This window comes from Pseudophryne corroboree, unplaced genomic scaffold (genome assembly GCF_028390025.1).
Source record: "Pseudophryne corroboree isolate aPseCor3 unplaced genomic scaffold, aPseCor3.hap2 scaffold_1164, whole genome shotgun sequence".
NCBI lineage: Eukaryota > Metazoa > Chordata > Amphibia > Anura > Myobatrachidae > Pseudophryne > Pseudophryne corroboree.
This window is the reverse complement of record NW_026967789.1, coordinates 1-22,287: the sequence shown is the minus strand read 5'-3', so window position 1 is coordinate 22,287 and position 22,287 is coordinate 1. Positions and strand designations below refer to the sequence as shown.

The following is a 22,287-nucleotide window of genomic DNA, read 5'->3' as shown; positions in this document are numbered from 1 at the left end:
GGACAACAACTGCAGGGAGAACATATATTTTCAGATGAACATGGGAGGGCAGAAAGCTGCCTAATACTGAAGCACCCCCAAACAACAAACCAAATGCAACAACTAGTGCAAGCATTCCTGGGGGAAGGCCTGCCGCAGATGGATTTGCATATGGTGATGTCATCCAAGCAGTGGGTCAAAGTTGGCTTCAACCCTCGTCTGCATATGAAAAGAGAAAAGGGGCGTGCAGGGCATGGTGGCCTTTTGCGGCACTTGGCTGACCCCTAGTTTGCATTAAACACCTCCACCCTCCTTTGGTGTGGGGCTCATGTTGGCTATGCCCCAGCCCCTGAAGCATTCAAGCTGATTTCTTGCAGCAGCTGGGCACTGTAACAGCTCCAGAGCTGCTCTGTAAGGCAAGTAAAAGGGTGTGGGCCCTGCAGCACTACCTGTAGTTCGCATTGTGCGTTGGAAGGCACAAAGTAAGCAGACAGGAGGAGAAGTCAGGATAGTGCGCAAGGGCATAGAAGGGAGCGGCTCAAGAAAAGAGAAGTGGAAACAGACAGCAAACTAGGCTGGAGAGAGACCTGAGACAAAGAGATCTGAATTATACGAGAGCCGACCAGGGGAAACACAAATTATGCAGTCAAGTTTCCCACATTTGGGGAAATCGCAGGAGCAGCACACCTAGAGTGCAATGGGTGAGCCTTGCCCTGGGAGAAGCACCTTCATGATCATAGTATCTCACCTGGCAGGTAAGTAGGAGTTGGGCTAGAGCTGGGGAGGATCGCTGCTCGGGTACCCCCCTGTAAACTGAAGGAGATCCAACTGAGGCAGCACAAGGGAACTCTCGAAAGAAGAACAAGGCTAGAGGAAAATCTGAGACAAAGAAATCTGACTTTTACCAGAGCTGACCAGAGGAAAGCACAAACACAGTCCCCCACTACCACAAATAATGCAGTCAAGTTTCCCACATTTGGGGAAATCACAGGGGTCAGCATACCCAAAATGCAATGAATGAACCTCACCCTGGGAGAACAATCTTCATGACCATGGTATCTCCTATGCAAAATAAGTATGATTTGGAATAGGGCTGGGGAGGGCCGCTGCTCATGCACATCTCTGTCAAGTAAAGGAGATTCAACTGAGGCAGCACAAGGGAACTCTCATCTGGGGACAACAACTGCAGGGAGAACACATATTTTCAGATGAACATGGGAGGGCAGAAGGCTGCCTAATACTGAAGCACCCCCAAACAACAAACCAAATGCAACAACTAGTGCAAGCATTCCTGGGGGAAGTTCTGCAGAAGACGGATTTGCATACGGTGATGTCATCCAAGCAGTGGGTCAAAGTTGGCTTCAACCCTCATCTGCATATGAAAAGAGAAAAGGAGCGTGCAGGGCATGGCGGCCTTTTGCGGTGCTTGGATGACCCCTAGTTCGCATTAAACACCTCCACCCTCCTTTGGTGTGGGGCTCATGTTGGCCATGCCCCATCCCCTGAAGCATTCAAGCTGATTTCTTGCAGCAGCTGGGCACTGTAACATCTCCAGAGCTGCTCTGTAAGGCAAGTAAAAGGGTGTGGGCCCTGCAGCACTACCTGTAGTTTGCATTGTGCATTGGAAGGCACAAAGTAAGCAGACGGGAGGAGAAGTCAGGATAGTGCACAAGGGTATAGAAGGGAGCGGCTGAAGAAAAGAGAAGTGGAAACAGACAGCAAACTAGGTTGGAGAGAGACCTGAGACAAAGAGATCTGAATTACACGAGAGCCGACCAGGGGAAACACAAATTATGCAGTCAAGTTTCCCACATTTGGGGAAATCGCAGGGGCAGCACACCCAGAGTGCAATGGGTGAGCCTTGCCCTGGGAGAAGCACCTTCATGATCATAGTATCTCACCTGGCAGGTAAGTAGGAGTTGGGCTAGAGCTGGGGAGGGTCTCTGCTTGGGCACCCCCCTGTCAAGTGAAGGAGATCCAACTGAGGCAGCACAAGGGAACTCTCGAAAGAAGAACAAGGCTAGAGGAAGATCTGAACAAAGAAATCTGACTTTTACCAGAGCTGACCAGAGGAAAACACAAACACAGTCCCCCACTACCACAAATAAAGCAGTCGAGTTTCCCACATTTGGGGAAATCACAGGGGTCAGCATACCCATAATGCAATGAATGAACCTCACCCTGGGAGAATAATCTTCATGACCATGGTATCTCCTATGCAAAATAAGTATGATTTGGGATAGAGCTGGGGAGGGCCGCTGCTCAGGCACATCTCTGTCAAGTAAAGGAGATTCAACTGAGGCAGCACAAGGGAACTCTCATCTGGGGACAACAACTGCAGGGAGAACACATATTTTCAGATGAACATGGGAGGGCAGAAGGCTGCCTAATACTGAAGCACCCCCAAACAACAAACCAAATGCAACAACTAGTGCAAGCATTCCTGGGGGAAGTTCTGCAGAAGACGGATTTGCATACGGTGATGTCATCCAAGCAGTGGGTCAAAGTTGGCTTCAACCCTCATCTGCATATGAAAAGAGAAAAGGGGCGTGCAGGGCATGGCGGCCTTTTGCGGTGCTTGGATGACCCCTAGTTCGCATTAAACACCTCCACCCTCCTTTGGTGTGGGGCTCATGTTGGCCATGCCCCATCCCCTGAAGCATTCAAGCTGATTTCTTGCAGCAGCTGGGCACTGTAACAGCTCCAGAGCTGCTCTGTAAGGCAAGTAAAAGGGTGTTGGCCCTGCAGCACTACCTGTAGTTTGCATTGTGCATTGGAAGGCACAAAGTAAGCAGACGGGAGGAGAAGTCAGGATAGTGCACAAGGGTATAGAAGGGAGCGGCTGAAGAAAAGAGAAGTGGAAACAGACAGCAAACTAGGCTGGAGAGAGACCTGAGACAAAGAGATCTGAATTATACGAGAGCCGACCAGGGGAAACACAAATTATGCAGTCAAGTTTCCCACATTTGGGGAAATCACAGGAGCAGCACACCCAGAGTACAATGGGTGAGCCTTGCCCTGGGAGAAGCACCTTCATGATCATAGTATCTCACCTGGCAGGTAAGTAGGAGTTGGGCTAGAGCTGGGGAGGGTCGCTGCTCGGGTACCCCCCTGTAAAGTGAAGGAGATCCAACTGAGGCAGCACAAGGGAACTCTCGAAAAAAGAACAAGGCTAAAGGAAAATCTGAGACAAAGAAATCTGACTTTTACCAGAGCTGACCAGAGGAAAGCACAAACACAGTCTCCCACTACCACAAATAATGCAGTCAAGTTTCCCACATTTGGGGAAATCACAGGGGTCAGCATACCCAAAATGCAATGAATGAACCTCACCCTGGGTGAAAAATCTTCATGACCATGGTATCTCCTATGCAAAATAAGTATGATTTGGAATAGGGCTGGGGAGGGCCGCTGCTCATGCACATCTCTGTCAAGTAAAGGAGATTCAACTGAGGCAGCACAAGGGAACTCTCATCTTGGGACAACAACTGCAGGGAGAACATATATTTTCAGATGAACATGGGAGGGCAGAAGGCTGCCTAATACTGAAGCACCCCCAAACAACAAACCAAATGCAACAACTAGTGCAAGCATTCCTGGGGGAAGGCCTGCCGCAGATGGATTTGCATATGGTGATGTCATCCAAGCAGTGGGTCAAAGTTGGCTTCAACCCTCGTCTGCATATGAAAAGAGAAAAGGGGCGTGCAGGGCATGGTGGCCTTTTGCGGCGCTTGGCTGACCCCTAGTTTGCATTAAACACCTCCACCCTCCTTTGGTGTGGGGCTCATGTTGGCTATGCCCCAGCCCCTGAAGCATTCAAGCTGATTTCTTGCAGCAGCTGGGCACTGTAACAGCTCCAGAGCTGCTCTGTAAGGCAAGTAAAAGGGTGTGGGCCCTGCAGCACTACCTGTAGTTTGCATTGTGCATTGGAAGGCACAAAGTAAGCAGACGGGAGGAGAAGTCAGGATAGTGCACAAGGGTATAGAAGGGAGCGGCTGAAGAAAAGAGAAGTGGAAACAGACAGCAAACTAGGCTGGAGAGAGACCTGAGACAAAGAGATCTGAATTATACGAGAGCCGACGAGGGGAAACACAAATTATGCAGTCAAGTTTCCCACATTTGGGGAAATCGCAGGAGCAGCACACCCAGAGTGCAATGGTTGAGCCTTGCCCTGGGAGAAGCACCTTCATGATCATAGTATCTCACCTGGCAGGTAAGTAGGAGTTGGGCTAGAGCTGGGGAGGGTCGCTGCTCGGGTTCCCCCCTGTGAAGTGAAGGAGATCCAACTGAGGCAGCACCAGGGAACTCTCGAAAGAAGAACAAGGCTAGAGGAAGATCTGAGACAAAGAAATCTGACTTTTACCAGAGCTGACCAGAGGAAAGCACAAACACAGTCCCCCACTACCACAAATAATGCAGTCGAGTTTCCCACATTTGGGAAAATCACAGGGGTCAGCATACCCAGAATGCAATGAATGAACCTCACCCTGGGAGAACAATCTTCATGACCATGGTATCTCCTATGCAAAATAAGTATGATTTGGGATAGGGCTGGTGAGGGCAGCTGCTCAGGCACATCTCTGTCAAGTAAAGGAGATTCAACTGAGGCAGCACAAGTGAACTCTCATCTGGGGACAACAACTGCAGGGAGACCACATCTTTTCAGATGAACATGGGAGGGCGGAAGGCTGCCTAATACTGAAGCACCATCAAATATCAAACCATATGCAACAACTAGTACAAGCACTCCTGGGGGAAGGTCTGCAGCAGACGGATTTGCATACGGTGATGTTATCCAAGCAGTGGGCCAAAGTTGACTGGAACCCTCATCTGCATATGAAAAGAGAAAAGGGGCATGCAGGGCATGGCGGCCTTTTGCAGTGCTTGGATGACCCCTAGTTCGCATTAAACACCTCCCCCCTCCTTTGGTGTGGGGCTCATGTTGGCCATGCCCCATCCCCTGAAGCATTCAAGCTGATTTCTTGCAGCAGCTGGGCACTGTAACAGCTCCAGAGCTGCTCTGTAAGGCAAGTAAAAGGGTGTTGGCCCTGCAGCACTACCTGTAGTTTGCATTGTGCATTGGAAGGCACAAAGTAAGCAGACGGGAGGAGAAGTCAGGATAGTGCACAAGGGTATAGAAGGGAGCGGCTGAAGAAAAGAGAAGTGGAAACAGACAGCAAACTAGGCTGGAGAGAGACCTGAGACAAATAGATCTGAATTATACGAGAGCCGACCAGGGGAAACACAAATTATGCAGTCAAGTTTCCCACATTTGGGGAAATCGCAGGGGCAGCACACCCAGAGTGCAATGGGTGAGCCTTGCCCTGGGAGAAGCACCTTCATGATCATAGTATCTCACCTGGCAGGTAAGTAGGAGTTGGGCTAGAGCTGGGGAGGGTCGCTGTTCGGGCACCCCCCTGTCAAGTGAAAGAGATCCAACTGAGGCAGCACAAGGGAACTCTCGAAAGAAGAACAAGGCTAGAGGAAGATCTGAGACAAAGAAATCTGACTTTTACCAGAGCTGACCAGAGGAAAGCACAAACACAGTCCCCCACTACCACAAATAATGCAGTCGAGTTTCCCACATTTGGGAAAATCACAGGGGTCAGCATACCCAGAATGCAATGAATGAACCTCACCCTGGGAGAACAATCTTCATGACCATGGTATCTCCTATGCAAAATAAGTATGATTTGGGATAGGGCTGGTGAGGGCCGCTGCTCAGGCACATCTCTGTCAAGTAAAGGAGATTCAACTGAGGCAGCACAAGGGAACTCTCATCTGGGGACAACAACTGCAGGGAGACCACATCTTTTCAGATGAACATGGGAGGGCGGAAGGCTGCCTAATACTGAAGCACCATCAAATATCAAACCATATGCAACAACTAGTACAAGCACTCCTTGGGGAAGGTCTGCAGCAGACGGATTTGCATACGGTGATGTTATCCAAGCAGTGGGCCAAAGTTGACTGGAACCCTCATCTGCATATGAAAAGAGAAAAGGGGCATGCAGGGCATGGCGGCCTTTTGCAGTGCTTGGATGACCCCTAGTTCGCATTAAACACCCCCACCCTCCTTTGGTGTGGGGCTCATGTTGGCCATGCCCCATCCCCTGAAGCATTCAAGCTGATTTCTTGCAGCAGCTGGGCACTGTAACAGCTCCAGAGCTGTTCTGTAAGGCAAGTAAAAGGGTGTGGGCCCTGCAGCACCACCTGTTGTTCGCATTGTGCGTTGGAAGGCACAAATTAAGCAGACGGGAGGAGAAGTCAGGATAGTGCGCAAGGGCATACTTTTCTCTTAGTCCGGGGGCAAGGCTTCAAAATGGGGTCTGCAACGGAGGAGACACAGGGGGCGTGGTCACAGCAGCTTTTCTCTACAGCCTGCACCAGCAGGAGCCTACACCATTTTTTATGATCACGCTGAACTGCAGTGCGACTGCAATTACAGCATGGTCAAGAAGGGAGGCGTCATGCTGGGTGGCCATGCCCTGTCACTGTGCAGGAGCCAGCACAGCTCACACACTAGTCCCCGGGTGCAGCCCCCAACCCCCGGGACACCCGGAGCAACAAAATGTAGATTCAGGCCACCAGGCCACGCCCCTACCTATGAAACCATGCCTCCTTTTTACCATTGCGCTGTTTATCTGCGCGCACTGCATTACAATCTCCCTCGCCACCTTTCTGGGTGTCACCAGTGATAGTGACACCTCTGCCATGCTTGTAGCAGCTGGTCCTAAGATCTACGCCTCAAGCCCTGAGTGTTTGCCCTTGTGACTTGTTGATCATCATAGCGAAGCAGATGCTTACAGAAAACTGCAGGGGCTTAGATTGAAAATAAAAAAATTGATGGGTATAAGGTAGAGAGGAGCGGGTTCGGTTCTCCGAGAACCGAATTCCCCACGAACTCCACGTGGTTTACACTGGTCCGAGGCAGGCTCGGTTGTTCCCGCCTGACTCGGAAAACCTGAACAAGGGAAAATGTCATCATCCCGCTGTCGGATTCTTGCGAGATTCGGATTCCATATAAAGAGCTGCGCGTTGCTGCCATTTTTACTCGTGCATTGAAGAGAGAGCGGAGAGGACGTGGCTATGTTCTCTCAGTGGAAATCTCAATATCAGTGCTCAGTATCAGTGGTTACTTATTGCTGCTCAGTAATACTAGCAGTGTGTCTCTCCTGCTCAGTGTCAGTTCTCAGTAGTATCCTCATCAGTGCTCAGTATCACTGCTCATTGTCTTGTGCTGCATTGTGGTGCTCAGCATACTACAGTACATTACTAATAGTCCAGTGCTGCATCTTGCTGCTCAGTGTCAGTTCTAGTATCCTCATCAGTGCTCACTATCACTGCTCATTGCATTGTGGTGTTCTGTATACTACAGTAACATAGTAATATAGTATATATAGAGGAGCGGGTTCGGTTCTCCGAGAACCGAATTCCCGACGAACTCCACGTGGTTTACACTGGTCCGTGGCAGGCTCGGTTGTTCCCGCCTGACTCGGAAAACCTGAACAAGGGAAAATGTCATCATCCCGCTGTCGGATTCTCGCGAGATTCGGATTCCATATAAAGAGCTGCGCGTTGCCGCCATTTTTACTCGTGCATTGAAGAGAGAGCGGAGAGGACGTGGCTATGTTCTCTCAGTGGAAATCTCAATATCAGTGCCCAGTATCAGTGGTTACTTATTGCTGCTCAGTAATACTAGTAGTGTGTCTCTCCTGCTCAGTGTCAGTTCTCAGTAGTATCCTCATCAGTGCTCAGTATCACTGCTCATTGTCTTGTGCTGCATTGTGGTGCTCAGCATACAACAGTACATTACTAATAGTCCAGTGCTGCATCTTGCTGCTCATGTTGGCTATGCCCCAGCCCCTGAAGCATTCAAGCTGATTTCTTGCAGCAGCTGGGCACTGTAACAGCTCCAGAGCTGCTCTGTAAGGCAAGTAAAAGGGTGTTGGCCCTGCAGCACTACCTGTAGTTTGCATTGTGCGTTGGAAGGCACAAAGTAAGCAGACAGGAGAAGTCAGGAGAGTGCACAAGGGCATAGAAGGCAGGGGCTCAAGAAAAGAGAAGTGGAAACAGACAGCAAACTAGGCTGGAGAGAGACCTGAGACAAAGAGATCTGAATTATACGAGTAGCCGACCAGAGGAAACACAAATTATGCAGTCAAGTGTCCCACATTTGGGGAAATCGTAGGAGCAGCACACCCAGAGTGCAATGGGTGAGCCTTGCCCTGGTAGAAGCACCTTCCTGATCATAGTATCTCACTTGGCAGGTAAGTAGGAGTTGGGCTTGAGCTGGGGAGGGTCGCTGCTCGGGCACCCCCCTGTCAAGTGAAGGAGATCCAACTGAGGCAGCACAAGGAAACTCTCAAAAAAAGAACAAGGCTAGAGGAAGATCTGAGACAAAGAAATCTGACTTTTACCAGAGCTGACCAGAGGAAAGCACAAACACAGTCCCCCACTACCACAAATAATGCAGTCGAGTTTCCCACATTTGGGGAAATCACAGGGGTCAGCATACCCAGAATGCAATGAATGAACCTCACCCTGGGAGAACAATCTTCATGACCATGGTATCTCCTATGCAAAATAAGTATGATTTGGGATAGGGCTGGGGAGGGCCGCTGCTCAGGCACATCTCTTTCAAGTAAAGGAGATTCAACTGAGGCAGCACAAGGGAACTCTCATCTGGGGACAACAACTGCAGGGAGAACACATATTTTCAGATGAACATGGGAGAGCTGAAGGCTGCCTAATACTGAAGCACCCCAAACAACAAACCAAATGCAACAACTAGTACAAGCATTCCTGGGGGAAGGTCTGCAGAAGACGGATTTGCATACGGTGATGTCATCCAAGCAGTGGGCCAAAGTTGGCTGGAACCCTCATCTGCATATGAAAAGAGAAAAGGGGTATGCAGGGCATGGCGGCCTTTTGCGGCGCTTGGATGACCCTTAGTTCGCATTAAACACCTCCACCCTCCGTCGGTGTGGGGCTCATGTTGGCTATGCCCCAGCCCCTGAAGCATTCAAGCTGATTTCTTGCAGCAGCTGGGCACTGTAACAGCTCCAGAGCTGCTCTGAAAGGCAAGTAAAAGGGTGTGGGCCCTGCAGCACTACCTGTAGTTTGCATTGTGCGTTGGAAGGCACAAAGTAAGCAGACAGGAGAAGTCAGGAGAGTGCACAAGGGCATAGAAGGCAGCGGCTCAAGAAAAGAGAAGTGGAAACAGACAGCAAACTAGGCTGGAGAGAGACCTGAGACAAAGAGATCTGAATTATACGAGTAGCCGACTAGAGGAAACACAAATTATGCAGTCAAGTGTCCCACATTTGGGGAAATCGTAGGAGCAGCACACCCAGAGTGCAATGGGTGAGCCTTGCCCTGGGAGAAGCACCTTCCTGATCATAGTATCTCACCTGGCAGGTAAGTAGGAGTTGGGCTAGAGATGGGGAGGGTCGCTGCTCGGGCACCCCCCTGTCAAGTGAAGTTCTGCAGAAGACGGATTTGCATACGGTGATGTCATCCAAGCAGTGGGTCAAAGTTGGCTTCAACCCTCATCTGCATATGAAAAGAGAAAAGGGGCGTGCAGGGCATGGCGGCCTTTTGCGGTGCTTGGATGACCCCTAGTTCGCATTAAACACCTCCACCCTCCTTTGGTGTGGGGCTCATGTTGGCCATGCCCCATCCCCTGAAGATGAACATGGGAGGGCAGAAGGCTGCCTAATACTGAAGCACCCCCAAACAACAAACCAAATGCAACAACTAGTGCAAGCATTCCTGGGGGAAGGCCTGCCGCAGATGGATTTGCATATGGTGATGTCATCCAAGCAGTGGGTCAAAGTTGGCTTCAACCCTCGTCTGCATATGAAAAGAGAAAAGGGGCGTGCAGGGCATGGTGGCCTTTTGCGGCGCTTGGCTGACCCCTAGTTTGCATTAAACACCTCCACCCTCCTTTGGTGTGGGGCTCATGTTGGCTATGCCCCAGCCCCTGAAGCATTCAAGCTGATTTCTTGCAGCAGCTGGGCACTGTAACAGCTCCAGAGCTGCTCTGTAAGGCAAGTAAAAGGGTGTGGGCCCTGCAGCACTACCTGTAGTTTGCATTGTGCATTGGAAGGCACAAAGTAAGCAGACGGGAGGAGAAGTCAGGATAGTGCACAAGGGTATAGAAGGGAGCGGCTGAAGAAAAGAGAAGTGGAAACAGACAGCAAACTAGGCTGGAGAGAGACCTGAGACAAAGAGATCTGAATTATACGAGAGCCGACGAGGGGAAACACAAATTATGCAGTCAAGTTTCCCACATTTGGGGAAATCGCAGGAGCAGCACACCCAGAGTGCAATGGTTGAGCCTTGCCCTGGGAGAAGCACCTTCATGATCATAGTATCTCACCTGGCAGGTAAGTAGGAGTTGGGCTAGAGCTGGGGAGGGTCGCTGCTCGGGTTCCCCCCTGTGAAGTGAAGGAGATCCAACTGAGGCAGCACCAGGGAACTCTCGAAAGAAGAACAAGGCTAGAGGAAGATCTGAGACAAAGAAATCTGACTTTTACCAGAGCTGACCAGAGGAAAGCACAAACACAGTCCCCCACTACCACAAATAATGCAGTCGAGTTTCCCACATTTGGGAAAATCACAGGGGTCAGCATACCCAGAATGCAATGAATGAACCTCACCCTGGGAGAACAATCTTCATGACCATGGTATCTCCTATGCAAAATAAGTATGATTTGGGATAGGGCTGGTGAGGGCAGCTGCTCAGGCACATCTCTGTCAAGTAAAGGAGATTCAACTGAGGCAGCACAAGTGAACTCTCATCTGGGGACAACAACTGCAGGGAGACCACATCTTTTCAGATGAACATGGGAGGGCGGAAGGCTGCCTAATACTGAAGCACCATCAAATATCAAACCATATGCAACAACTAGTACAAGCACTCCTGGGGGAAGGTCTGCAGCAGACGGATTTGCATACGGTGATGTTATCCAAGCAGTGGGCCAAAGTTGACTGGAACCCTCATCTGCATATGAAAAGAGAAAAGGGGCATGCAGGGCATGGCGGCCTTTTGCAGTGCTTGGATGACCCCTAGTTCGCATTAAACACCTCCCCCCTCCTTTGGTGTGGGGCTCATGTTGGCCATGCCCCATCCCCTGAAGCATTCAAGCTGATTTCTTGCAGCAGCTGGGCACTGTAACAGCTCCAGAGCTGCTCTGTAAGGCAAGTAAAAGGGTGTGGGCCCTGCAGCACTACCTGTAGTTTGCATTGTGCATTGGAAGGCACAAAGTAAGCAGACGGGAGGAGAAGTCAGGATAGTGCACAAGGGTATAGAAGGGAGCGGCTGAAGAAAAGAGAAGTGGAAACAGACAGCAAACTAGGCTGGAGAGAGACCTGAGACAAATAGATCTGAATTATACGAGAGCCGACCAGGGGAAACACAAATTATGCAGTCAAGTTTCCCACATTTGGGGAAATCGCAGGGGCAGCACACCCAGAGTGCAATGGGTGAGCCTTGCCCTGGGAGAAGCACCTTCATGATCATAGTATCTCACCTGGCAGGTAAGTAGGAGTTGGGCTAGAGCTGGGGAGGGTCGCTGCTCGGGTACCCCCCTGTCAAGTGAAGGAGATCCAACTGAGGCAGCACAATGGAACTCTCGAAAGAAGAACAAGGCTAGAGGAAAATCTGAGACAAAGAAATCTGACTTTTACCAGAGATGACCAGAGGAAAGCACAAACACAGTCCCCCACTACCACAAATAATGCAGTCAAGTTTCCCACATTTGGGGAAATCACAGGGGTCAGCATACCCAAAATGCAATGAATGAACCTCACCCTGGGAGAACAATCTTCATGACCATGGTATCTCCTATGCAAAATAAGTATGATTTGGAATAGGGCTGGGGAGGGCCGCTGCTCATGCACATCTCTGTCAAGTAAAGGAGATTCAACTGAGGCAGCACAAGGGAACTCTCATCTGGGGACAACAACTGCAGGGAGAACACATATTTTCAGATGAACATGGGAGGGCAGAAGGCTGCCTAATACTGAAGCACCCCCAAACAACAAACCAAATGCAACAACTAGTGCAAGCATTCCTGGGGGAAGTTCTGCAGAAGACGGATTTGCATACGGTGATGTCATCCAAGCAGTGGGTCAAAGTTGGCTTCAACCCTCATCTGCATATGAAAAGAGAAAAGGGGCGTGCAGGGATGGCGGCCTTTTGCGGTGCTTGGATGACCCCTAGTTCGCATTAAACACCTCCACCCTCCTTTGGTGTGGGGCTCATGTTGGCCATGCCCCATCCCCTGAAGCATTCAAGCTGATTTCTTGCAGCAGCTGGGCACTGTAACAGCTCCAGAGCTGCTCTGTAAGGCAAGTAAAAGGGTGTGGGCCCTGCAGCACTACCTGTAGTTTGCATTGTGCATTGGAAGGCACAAAGTTAGCAGACGGGAGGAGAAGTCAGGATAGTGCACAAGGGTATAGAAGGGAGCGGTTGAAGAAAAGAGAAGTGGAAACAGACAGCAAACTAGGCTGGAGAGAGACCTGAGACAAAGAGATCTGAATTATACGAGAGCCGACCAGGGGAAACACAAATTATGCAGTCAAGTTTCCCACATTTGGGGAAATCGCAGGGGCAGCACACCCAGAGTGCAATGGGTGAGCCTTGCCCTGGGAGAAGCACCTTCATGATCATAGTATCTCACCTGGCAGGTAAGTAGGAGTTGGGCTAGAGCTGGGGAGGGTCGCTGTTCGGGCACCCCCCTGTCAAGTGAAAGAGATCCAACTGAGGCAGCACAAGGGAACTCTCGAAAGAAGAACAAGGCTAGAGGAAGATCTGAGACAAAGAAATCTGACTTTTACCAGAGCTGACCAGAGGAAAGCACAAACACAGTCCCCCACTACCACAAATAATGCAGTCGAGTTTCCCACATTTGGGAAAATCACAGGGGTCAGCATACCCAGAATGCAATGAATGAACCTCACCCTTGGAGAACAATCTTCATGACCATGGTATCTCCTATGCAAAATAAGTATGATTTGGGATAGGGCTGGTGAGGGCAGCTGCTCAGGCACATCTCTGTCAAGTAAAGGAGATTCAACTGAGGCAGCACAAGTGAACTCTCATCTGGGGACAACAACTGCAGGGAGACCACATCTTTTCAGATGAACATGGGAGGGCGGAAGGCTGCCTAATACTGAAGCACCATCAAATATCAAACCATATGCAACAACTAGTACAAGCACTCCTGGGGGAAGGTCTGCAGCAGACGGATTTGCATACGGTGATGTTATCCAAGCAGTGGGCCAAAGTTGACTGGAACCCTCATCTGCATATGAAAAGAGAAAAGGGGCAAGCAGGGCATGGCGGCCTTTTGCAGTGCTTGGATGACCCCTAGTTCGCATTAAACACCTCCCCCCTCCTTTGGTGTGGGGCTCATGTTGGCCATGCCCCATCCCCTGAAGCATTCAAGCTGATTTCTTGCAGCAGCTGGGCACTGTAACAGCTCCAGAGCTGCTCTGTAAGGCAAGTAAAAGGGTGTGGGCCCTGCAGCACTACCTGTAGTTTGCATTCTAGTGTCTTTCGTTTGGGAGAAAAATGCAAAGGTACAATACAGCTTTTCCTTGCCGATATCTCTCTTTTGCAAAGAGCTAGGCATTGGAAAATTCAGGGCTATACCGTGTAGATGAAGCACTAACAGGAGGCTTTTAAATTTTCATTCTAGTGTCTTTCGTTTGGGAGAAAAATGCAAAGGTACAATACAGCTTTTCCTTGCCAATATCTCTCTTTTGCAAAGAGCTAGGCATTGGAAAATTCAGGGCTATAACGTGTAGATGAAGCACTAACAGGAGGCTTTAAAATTTTCATTCTAGTGTCTTTCGTTTGGGAGAAAAATGCAAAAGTACAATGCAGCTTTTCCTTGCCGATATCTCTCTTTTGCAAAGAGATAGGCATTGGAAAATTCAGGGCTATAACGTGTAGATGAAGCACTAACAGGAGGCTTTAAAATTTTCATTCTAGTGTCTTTCGTTTGGGAGAAAAATGCAAAGGTACAATACAGCTTTTCCTTGCCGATATCTCTCTTTTGCAAAGAGCTAGGCATTGGAAAATTCAGGGCTATAACGTGTAGATGAAGCACTAACAGTAGGCTTTAAAATTTTCATTCTAGTGTCTTTCGTTTGGGAGAAAAATGCAAAGGTACAATACAGCTTTTCCTTGCCAATATCTCTCTTTTGCAAAGAGCTAGGCATTGGAAAATTCAGGGCTATAACGTGTAGATGAAGCACTAACAGGAGGCTTTAAAATTTTCATTCTAGTGTCTTTCGTTTGGGAGAAAAATGCAAAAGTACAATGCAGCTTTTCCTTGCCGATATCTCTCTTTTGCAAAGAGATAGGCATTGGAAAATGCAGGGCTATAACGTGTAGATGAAGCACTAACAGGAGGCTTTAAAATTTTCATTCTAGTGTCTTTCGTTTGGGAGAAAAATGCAAAGGTACAATACAGCATTTCCTTGCCGATATCTCTCTTTTGCAAAGAGATAGGCATTGGAAAATTCAGGGCTATAACGTGTAGATGAAGCACTAACAGGAGGCTTTAAAATTTTCATTCTAGTGTCTTTCGTTTGGGAGAAAAATGCAAAGGTACAATACAGCTTTTCCTTGCCGATATCTCTCTTTTGCAAAGAGATAGGCATTGGAAAATTCAGGGCTATAACGTGTAGATGAAGCACTAACAGGAGGCTTTAACATTTTCATTCTAGTGTACTTCGTTTGGGAGAAAAATGCAAAGGTACAATACAGCTTTTCCTTGCCGATATCTCTCTTTTGCAAAGAGATAGGCATTGGAAAATTCAGGGCTATAACGTGTAGATGAAGCACTAATAGGAGGCTTTAAAATTTTCATTCTAGTGTCCTTCGTTTGGGAGAAAAATGCAAAGGTACAATACAGCTTTTCCTTGCCGATATCTCTCTTTTGCAAAGAGATAGGCATTGGAAAATTCAGGGCTATAACGTGTAGATGAAGCACTAACAGGAGGCTTTAAAATTTTCATTCTAGTGTCTTTCGTTTGGGAGAAAAATGCAAAGGTACAATACAGTTTTTCCTTGCCGATATCTCTCTTTTGCAAAGAGATAGGCATTGGAAAATTCAGGGCTATAACGTGTAGATGAAGCACTAACAGGAGGCTTTAAAATTTTCATTCTAGTGTCTTTCGTTTGGGAGAAAAATGCAAAGGTACAATACAGCTTTTCCTTGCCAATATCTCTCTTTTGCAAAGAGCTAGGCATTGGAAAATTCAGGGCAATAACGTGTAGATGAAGCACTAACAGGAGGCTTTAAAATTTTCATTCTAGTGTCTTTCGTTTGGGAGAAAAATGCAAAAGTACAATGCAGCTTTTCCTTGCCGATATCTCTCTTTTGCAAAGAGATAGGCATTGGAAAATGCAGGGCTATAACGTGTAGATGAAGCACTAACAGGAGGCTTTAAAATTTTCATTCTAGTGTCTTTCGTTTGGGAGAAAAATGCAAAGGTACAATACAGCATTTCCTTGCCGATATCTCTCTTTTGCAAAGAGATAGGCATTGGAAAATTCAGGGCTATAACGTGTAGATGAAGCACTAACAGGAGGCTTTAAAATTTTCATTCTAGTGTCTTTCGTTTGGGAGAAAAATGCAAAGGTACAATACAGCTTTTCCTTGCCGATATCTCTCTTTTGCAAAGAGCTAGGCATTGGAAAATTCAGGGCTATACCGCGTACATGAAGCACTAACAGGAGGCTTTTAAATTTTCATTCTAGTGTCTTTCGTTTGGGAGAAAAATGCAAAGGTACAATACAGCTTTTCCTTGCCAATATCTCTCTTTTGCAAAGAGCTAGGCATTGGAAAATTCAGGGCTATAACGTGTAGATGAAGCACTAACAGGAGGCTTTAAAATTTTCATTCTAGTGTCTTTCGTTTGGGAGAAAAATGCAAAAGTACAATGCAGCTTTTCCTTGCCGATATCTCTCTTTTGCAAAGAGATAGGCATTGGAAAATTCAGGGCTATAACGTGTAGATGAAGCACTAATAGGAGGCTTTAAAATTTTCATTCTAGTGTCTTTCGTTTGGGAGAAAAAAGCAAAGGTACAATACAGCTTTTCCTTGCCGATATCTCTCTTTTGCAAAGAGATAGGCATTGGAAAATTCAGGGCTATAACGTGTAGATGAAGCACTAACAGGAGGCTTTAAAATTTTCATTCTAGTGTCTTTCGTTTGGGAGAAAAATGCAAAGGTACAATACAGCTTTTCCTTGCCGATATCTCTCTTTTGCAAAGAGCTAGGCATTGGAAAATTCAGGGCTATAACGTGTAGATGAAGCACTAACAGTAGGCTTTAAAATTTTCATTCTAGTGTCTTTCGTTTGGGAGAAAAATGCAAAGGTACAATACAGCTTTTCCATGCCGATATCTCTCTTTTGCAAAGAAATAGGCATTGGAAAATTCAGGGCTATAACGTGTAGATGAAGCACTAACAGGAGGCTTTAAAATTTTCATTCTAGTGTCCTTCGTTTGGGAGAAAAATGCAAAGGTACAATACAGCTTTTCCTTGCCGATATCTCTCTTTTGCAAAGAGATAGGCATTGGAAAATTCAGGGCTATATCGTGTAGATGAAGCACTAACAGGAGGCTTTAAAATTTTCATTCTAGTGTCTTTCGTTTGGGAGAAAAATGCAAAGGTACAATACAGCTTTTCCTTGCCAATATCTCTCTTTTGCAAAGAGCTAGGCATTGGAAAATTCAGGGCTATAACGTGTAGATGAAGCACTAACAGGAGGCTTTAAAATTTTCATTCTAGTGTCTTTCGTTTGGGAGAAAAATGCAAAAGTACAATGCAGCTTTTCCTTGCCGATATCTCTCTTTTGCAAAGAGATAGGCATTGGAAAATGCAGGGCTATAACGTGTAGATGAAGCACTAACAGGAGGCTTTAAAATTTTCATTCTAGTGTCTTTCGTTTGGGAGAAAAATGCAAAGGTACAATACAGCATTTCCTTGCCGATATCTCTCTTTTGCAAAGAGATAGGCATTGGAAAATTCAGGGCTATAACGTGTAGATGAAGCACTAACAGGAGGCTTTAAAATTTTCATTCTAGTGTCTTTCGTTTGGGAGAAAAATGCAAAGGTACAATACAGCTTTTCCTTGCCGATATCTCTCTTTTGCAAAGAGCTAGGCATTGGAAAATTCAGGGCTATACCGCGTACATGAAGCACTAACAGGAGGCTTTTAAATTTTCATTCTAGTGTCTTTCGTTTGGGAGAAAAATGCAAAGGTACAATACAGCTTTTCCTTGCCAATATCTCTCTTTTGCAAAGAGCTAGGCATTGGAAAATTCAGGGCTATAACGTGTAGATGAAGCACTAACAGGAGGCTTTAAAATTTTCATTCTAGTGTCTTTCGTTTGGGAGAAAAATGCAAAAGTACAATGCAGCTTTTCCTTGCCGATATCTCTCTTTTGCAAAGAGATAGGCATTGGAAAATTCAGGGCTATAACGTGTAGATGAAGCACTAATAGGAGGCTTTAAAATTTTCATTCTAGTGTCTTTCGTTTGGGAGAAAAAAGCAAAGGTACAATACAGCTTTTCCTTGTCGATATCTCTCTTTTGCAAAGAGCTAGGCATTGGAAAATTCAGGGCTATAACGTGTAGATGAAGCACTAACAGTAGGATTTAAAATTTTCATTCTAGTGTCTTTCGTTTGGGAGAAAAATGCAAAGGTACAATACAGCTTTTCCTTGCCGATATCTCTCTTTTGCAAAGAGATAGGCATTGGAAAATTCAGGGCTATAACGTGTAGATGAAGCACTAATAGGAGGATTTAACATTTTCATTCTAGTGTCCTTCGTTTGGGAGAAAAATGCAAAGGTACAATACAGCTTTTCCTTGCCGATATCTCTCTTTTGCAAAGAGATAGGCATTGGAAAATTCAGGGCTATAACGTGTAGATGAAGCACTAACAGGAGGCTTTAAAATTTTCATTCTAGTGTCTTTCGTTTGGGAGAAAAATGCAAAGGTACAATACAGCTTTTCCTTGCCGATATCTCTCTTTTGCAAAGAGCTAGGCATTGGAAAATTCAGGGCTATAACGTGTAGATGAAGCACTAACAGTAGGCTTTAACATTTTCATTCTAGTGTCTTTCGTTTGGGAGAAAAATGCAAAGGCACAATACAGCTTTTCCTTGCCGATATCTCTCTTTTGCAAAGAGATAGGCATTGGAAAATTCAGGGCTATAACGTGTAGATGAAGCACTAACAGGAGGCTTTAAAATTTTCATTCTAGTGTCTTTCGTTTGGGAGAAAAATGCAAAAGTACAATGCAGCTTTTCCTTGCCGATATCTCTCTTTTGCAAAGAGATAGGCATTGGAAAATGCAGGGCTATAACGTGTAGATGAAGCACTAACAGGAGGCTTTAAAATTATCATTCTAGTGTCTTTCGTTTGGGAGAAAAATGCAAAAGTACAATACACTTTTCCTTGCCGATATCTCTCTTTTGCAAAGAGATAGGCATTGGAAAATTTAGGCCTATAACGTGTAGATGAAGCACTAATAGGAGGCTTTAACATTTTCATTCTAGTATCCTTCGTTTGGGAGAAAAATGCAAAGGTACAATACATCTTTTCCTTGCCGATATCTCTCTTTTGAAAAGAGATAGGCATTGGAAAATTCAGGGCTATAACGTGTAGATGAAGCACTAACAGGAGGCTTTAAAATTTTCATTCTAGTGTCTTTCGTTTGGGAGAAAAATGCAAAGGTACAATACAGCTTTTCCTTGCCGATATCTCTCTTTTGCAAAGAGCTAGGCATTGGAAAATTCAGGGCTATAACGTGTAGATGAAGCACTAACAGTAGGCTTTAAAATTTTCATTCTAGTGTCTTTCGTTTGGGAGAAAAATGCAAAGGTACAATACAGCTTTTCCTTGCCGATATCTCTCTTTTGCAAAGAGCTAGGCATTGGAAAATTCAGGGCTATAACGTGCAGATGAAACACTAACAGTAGGATTTAAAATTTTCATTCTAGTATCTTTCGTTTGGGAGAAAAATGCAAAGGTACAATACAGCTTTTCCTTGCCGATATCTCTCTTTTGCAAAGAGATAGGCATTGGAAAATTCAGGGCTATAACGTGTAGATGAAGCACTAACAGGAGGCTTTAAAATTTTCATTTTAGTGTCTTTCGTTTGGGAGAAAAATGCAAAGGTACAATACAGTTTTTCCTTGCCGATATCTCTCTTTTGCAAAGAGATAGGCATTGGAAAATTCAGGGCTATAACGTGTAGATGAAGCACTAATAGGAGGCTTTAAAATTTTCATTCTAGTGTCCTTCGTTTGGGAGAAAAATGCAAAGGTACAATACAGCTTTTCCTTGCTGATATCTCTCTTTTGCAAAGAGATAGGCATTGGAAAATTCAGGGCTATAACGTGTAGATGAAGCACTAACAGGAGGCTTTAAAATTTTCATTCTAGTGTCTTTCGTTTGGGAGAAAAATGCAAAGGTACAATACAGCTTTTCCTTGCCGATATCTCTCTTTTGCAAAGAGCTAGGCATTGGAAAATTCAGGGCTATAACGTGTAGATGAAGCACTAACAGTAGGCTTTAACATTTTCATTCTAGTGTCTTTCGTTTGGGAGAAAAATGCAAAGGTACAATACAGCATTTCCTTGCCGATATCTCTCTTTTGCAAAGAGCTAGGCATTGGAAAATTCAGGGCTATAACGTGTAGATGAAGCACTAACAGGAGGCTTTAAATTTTTCATTCTAGTGTCCTTCGTTTGGGAGAAAAATGCAAAGGTACAATACAGCTTTTCCTTGCCGATATCTCTCTTTTGCAAAGAGATAGGCATTGGAAAATTCAGGGCTATAACGTATAGATGAAGCACTAACAGGAGGCTTTAAAATTTTCATTCTAGTGTCTTTCGTTTGGGAGAAAAATGCAAAAGTACAATGCAGCTTTTCCTTGCCGATATCTCTCTTTTGCAAAGAGATAGGCATTGGAAAATGCAGGGCTATAACGTGTAGATGAAGCACTAACAGGAGGCTTTAAAATTTTCATTCTAGTGTCTTTCGTTTGGGAGAAAAATGCAAAGGTACAATACAGCTTTTCCTTGCCGATATCTCTCTTTTGCAAAGAGATAGGCATTGGAAAATTCAGGGCTATAACGTGTAGATGAAGCACTAACAGGAGGCTTTAACATTTTCATTCTAGTGTACTTCGTTTGGGAGAAAAATGCAAAGGTACAATACAGCTTTTCCTTGCCGATATCTCTCTTTTGCAAAGAGATAGGCATTGGAAAATTCAGGGCTATAACGTGTAGATGAAGCACTAATAGGAGGTTTTAAAATTTTCATTCTAGTGTCCTTCGTTTGGGAGAAAAATGCAAAGGTACAATACAGCTTTTCCTTGCCGATATCTCTCTTTTGCAAAGAGATAGGCATTGGAAAATTCAGGGCTATAACGTGTAGATGAAGCACTAACAGGAGGCTTTAAAATTTTCATTCTAGTGTCTTTCGTTTGGGAGAAAAATGCAAAGGTACAATACAGCTTTTCCTTGCCGATATCTCTCTTTTGCAAAGAGCTAGGCATTGGAAAATTCAGGGCTATAACGTGTAGATGAAGCACTAACAGGAGGCTTTAAAATTTTCATTCTAGTGTCTTTCGTTTGGGAGAAAAATGCAAAGGTACAATACAGCTTTTCCTTGCCGATATCTCTCTTTTGCAAAGAGATAGGCATTGGAAAATTCAGGGCTATAACGTGTATATGAAGCACTAACAGGAGGCTTTAAAATTTTCATTCTAGTGTCTTTCGTTTGGGAGAAAAATGCAAAGGTACAATACAGCTTTTCCTTGCCGATATCTCTCTTTTGCAAAGAGATAGGCATTGGAAAATTCAGGGCTATAACGTGTAGATGAAGCACTAATAGGAGGCTTTAAAATTTTCATTCTAGTGTCCTTCGTTTGGGAGAAAAATGCAAAGGTACAATACAGCTTTTCCTTGCCGATATCTCTCTTTTGCAAAGAGATAGGCATTGGAAAATTCAGGGCTATAACGTGTAGATGAAGCACTAACAGGAGGCTTTAAAATTTTCATTCTAGTGTCTTTCGTTTGGGAGAAAAATGCAAAGGTACAATACAGCTTTTCCTTGCCGATATCTCTCTTTTGCAAAGAGCTAGGCATTGGAAAATTCAGGGCTATAACGTGTAGATGAAGCACTAACAGGAGGCTTTAAAATTTTCATTCTAGTGTCTTTCGTTTGGGAGAAAAATGCAAAGGTACAATACAGCTTTTCCTTGCCGATATCTCTCTTTTGCAAAGAGATAGGCATTGGAAAATTCAGGGCTATAACGTGTATATGAAGCACTAACAGGAGGCTTTAAAATTTTCATTCTAGTGTCTTTCGTTTGGGAGAAAAATGCAAAGGTACAATACAGCTTTTCCTTGCCGATATCTCTCTTTTGCAAAGAGATAGGCATTGGAAAATTCAGGGCTATAACGTGTAGATGAAGCACTAATAGGAGGCTTTAAAATTTTCATTCTAGTGTCCTTCGTTTGGGAGAAAAATGCAAAGGTACAATACAGCTTTTCCTTGCCGATATCTCTCTTTTGCAAAGAGATAGGCATTGGAAAATTCAGGGCTATAACGTGTAGATGAAGCACTAACAGGAGGCTTTAAAATTTTCATTCTAGTGTCTTTCGTTTGGGAGAAAAATGCAAAGGTACAATACAGCTTTTCCTTGCCGATATCTCTCTTTTGCAAAGAGCTAGGCATTGGAAAATTCAGGGCTATAACGTGTAGATGAAGCACTAACAGTAGACTTTAAAATTTTCATTCTAGTGTCTTTCGTTTGGGAGAAAAATGCAAAGGTACAATACAGCTTTTCCTTGCCGATATCTCTCTTTTGCAAAGAGCTAGGCATTGGAAATTCAGGGCTATAACGTGTAGATGAAGCACTAACAGGAGGCTTTAAAATTTTCATTCTAGTGTCTTTCGTTTGGGAGAAAAATGCAAAGGTACAATACAGCTTTTCCTTGCCGATATCTCTCTTTTGCAAAGAGCTAGGCATTGGAAAATTCAGGGCTATAACGTGTAGATGAAGCACTAATAGGAGGCTTTAAAATTTTCATTCTAGTGTCTTTCGTTTGGGAGAAAAATGCAAAAGTACAATGCTGCTTTTCCTTGCCGATATCTCTCTTTTGCAAAGAGATAGGCATTGGAAAATTCAGGGCTATAACGTGTAGATGAAGCACTAACAGGAGGCTTTAAAATTTTCATTCTAGTGTCCTTCGTTTGGGAG

At 45.4% G+C, this 22,287-nt stretch overlaps 17 non-coding genes and 2 pseudogenes across 17 annotated transcripts; all 19 read right to left on the bottom strand.

Annotated features, from left to right (window-relative positions):
* Positions 1-579: 579 nt before the first annotated feature.
* LOC134990398 (U1 spliceosomal RNA) lies at positions 580-742 on the bottom strand. Its single transcript, XR_010195222.1, has one exon. It is a non-coding gene; the product is annotated as a U1 spliceosomal RNA (small nuclear RNA).
* A 152-nt stretch (positions 743-894) lies between these two features.
* Positions 895-1,058, bottom strand: LOC134990430 (U1 spliceosomal RNA). The gene has a single exon (XR_010195248.1). It is a non-coding gene; the product is annotated as a U1 spliceosomal RNA (small nuclear RNA).
* Positions 1,059-1,732: 674 nt separating this feature from the next.
* On the bottom strand, positions 1,733-1,895 carry LOC134990459 (U1 spliceosomal RNA). The gene has a single exon (XR_010195275.1). It is a non-coding gene; the product is annotated as a U1 spliceosomal RNA (small nuclear RNA).
* Positions 1,896-2,046: 151 nt separating this feature from the next.
* LOC134990445 (U1 spliceosomal RNA) lies at positions 2,047-2,210 on the bottom strand. Its single transcript, XR_010195262.1, has one exon. It is a non-coding gene; the product is annotated as a U1 spliceosomal RNA (small nuclear RNA).
* Positions 2,211-2,884: 674 nt separating this feature from the next.
* On the bottom strand, positions 2,885-3,047 carry LOC134990385 (U1 spliceosomal RNA). Its single transcript, XR_010195214.1, has one exon. It is a non-coding gene; the product is annotated as a U1 spliceosomal RNA (small nuclear RNA).
* Positions 3,048-3,199: 152 nt separating this feature from the next.
* Positions 3,200-3,363, bottom strand: LOC134990455 (U1 spliceosomal RNA). Its single transcript, XR_010195271.1, has one exon. It is a non-coding gene; the product is annotated as a U1 spliceosomal RNA (small nuclear RNA).
* Positions 3,364-4,064: 701 nt separating this feature from the next.
* LOC134990388 (U1 spliceosomal RNA) lies at positions 4,065-4,200 on the bottom strand (annotated as a pseudogene).
* Positions 4,201-4,352: 152 nt separating this feature from the next.
* Positions 4,353-4,516, bottom strand: LOC134990412 (U1 spliceosomal RNA). The gene has a single exon (XR_010195230.1). It is a non-coding gene; the product is annotated as a U1 spliceosomal RNA (small nuclear RNA).
* A 674-nt stretch (positions 4,517-5,190) lies between these two features.
* Positions 5,191-5,353, bottom strand: LOC134990363 (U1 spliceosomal RNA). Its single transcript, XR_010195192.1, has one exon. It is a non-coding gene; the product is annotated as a U1 spliceosomal RNA (small nuclear RNA).
* A 152-nt stretch (positions 5,354-5,505) lies between these two features.
* On the bottom strand, positions 5,506-5,669 carry LOC134990400 (U1 spliceosomal RNA). Its single transcript, XR_010195223.1, has one exon. It is a non-coding gene; the product is annotated as a U1 spliceosomal RNA (small nuclear RNA).
* Positions 5,670-8,093: 2,424 nt separating this feature from the next.
* Positions 8,094-8,257, bottom strand: LOC134990403 (U1 spliceosomal RNA). The gene has a single exon (XR_010195224.1). It is a non-coding gene; the product is annotated as a U1 spliceosomal RNA (small nuclear RNA).
* A 152-nt stretch (positions 8,258-8,409) lies between these two features.
* On the bottom strand, positions 8,410-8,573 carry LOC134990366 (U1 spliceosomal RNA). The gene has a single exon (XR_010195196.1). It is a non-coding gene; the product is annotated as a U1 spliceosomal RNA (small nuclear RNA).
* A 670-nt stretch (positions 8,574-9,243) lies between these two features.
* On the bottom strand, positions 9,244-9,407 carry LOC134990386 (U1 spliceosomal RNA). The gene has a single exon (XR_010195215.1). It is a non-coding gene; the product is annotated as a U1 spliceosomal RNA (small nuclear RNA).
* An 835-nt stretch (positions 9,408-10,242) lies between these two features.
* On the bottom strand, positions 10,243-10,378 carry LOC134990387 (U1 spliceosomal RNA; annotated as a pseudogene).
* A 152-nt stretch (positions 10,379-10,530) lies between these two features.
* LOC134990389 (U1 spliceosomal RNA) lies at positions 10,531-10,694 on the bottom strand. Its single transcript, XR_010195216.1, has one exon. It is a non-coding gene; the product is annotated as a U1 spliceosomal RNA (small nuclear RNA).
* Positions 10,695-11,368: 674 nt separating this feature from the next.
* On the bottom strand, positions 11,369-11,531 carry LOC134990362 (U1 spliceosomal RNA). Its single transcript, XR_010195191.1, has one exon. It is a non-coding gene; the product is annotated as a U1 spliceosomal RNA (small nuclear RNA).
* A 152-nt stretch (positions 11,532-11,683) lies between these two features.
* LOC134990429 (U1 spliceosomal RNA) lies at positions 11,684-11,847 on the bottom strand. Its single transcript, XR_010195247.1, has one exon. It is a non-coding gene; the product is annotated as a U1 spliceosomal RNA (small nuclear RNA).
* Positions 11,848-12,520: 673 nt separating this feature from the next.
* LOC134990464 (U1 spliceosomal RNA) lies at positions 12,521-12,683 on the bottom strand. Its single transcript, XR_010195280.1, has one exon. It is a non-coding gene; the product is annotated as a U1 spliceosomal RNA (small nuclear RNA).
* Positions 12,684-12,835: 152 nt separating this feature from the next.
* Positions 12,836-12,999, bottom strand: LOC134990428 (U1 spliceosomal RNA). The gene has a single exon (XR_010195246.1). It is a non-coding gene; the product is annotated as a U1 spliceosomal RNA (small nuclear RNA).
* Between the last annotated feature and the right edge of the window lie 9,288 nt (positions 13,000-22,287).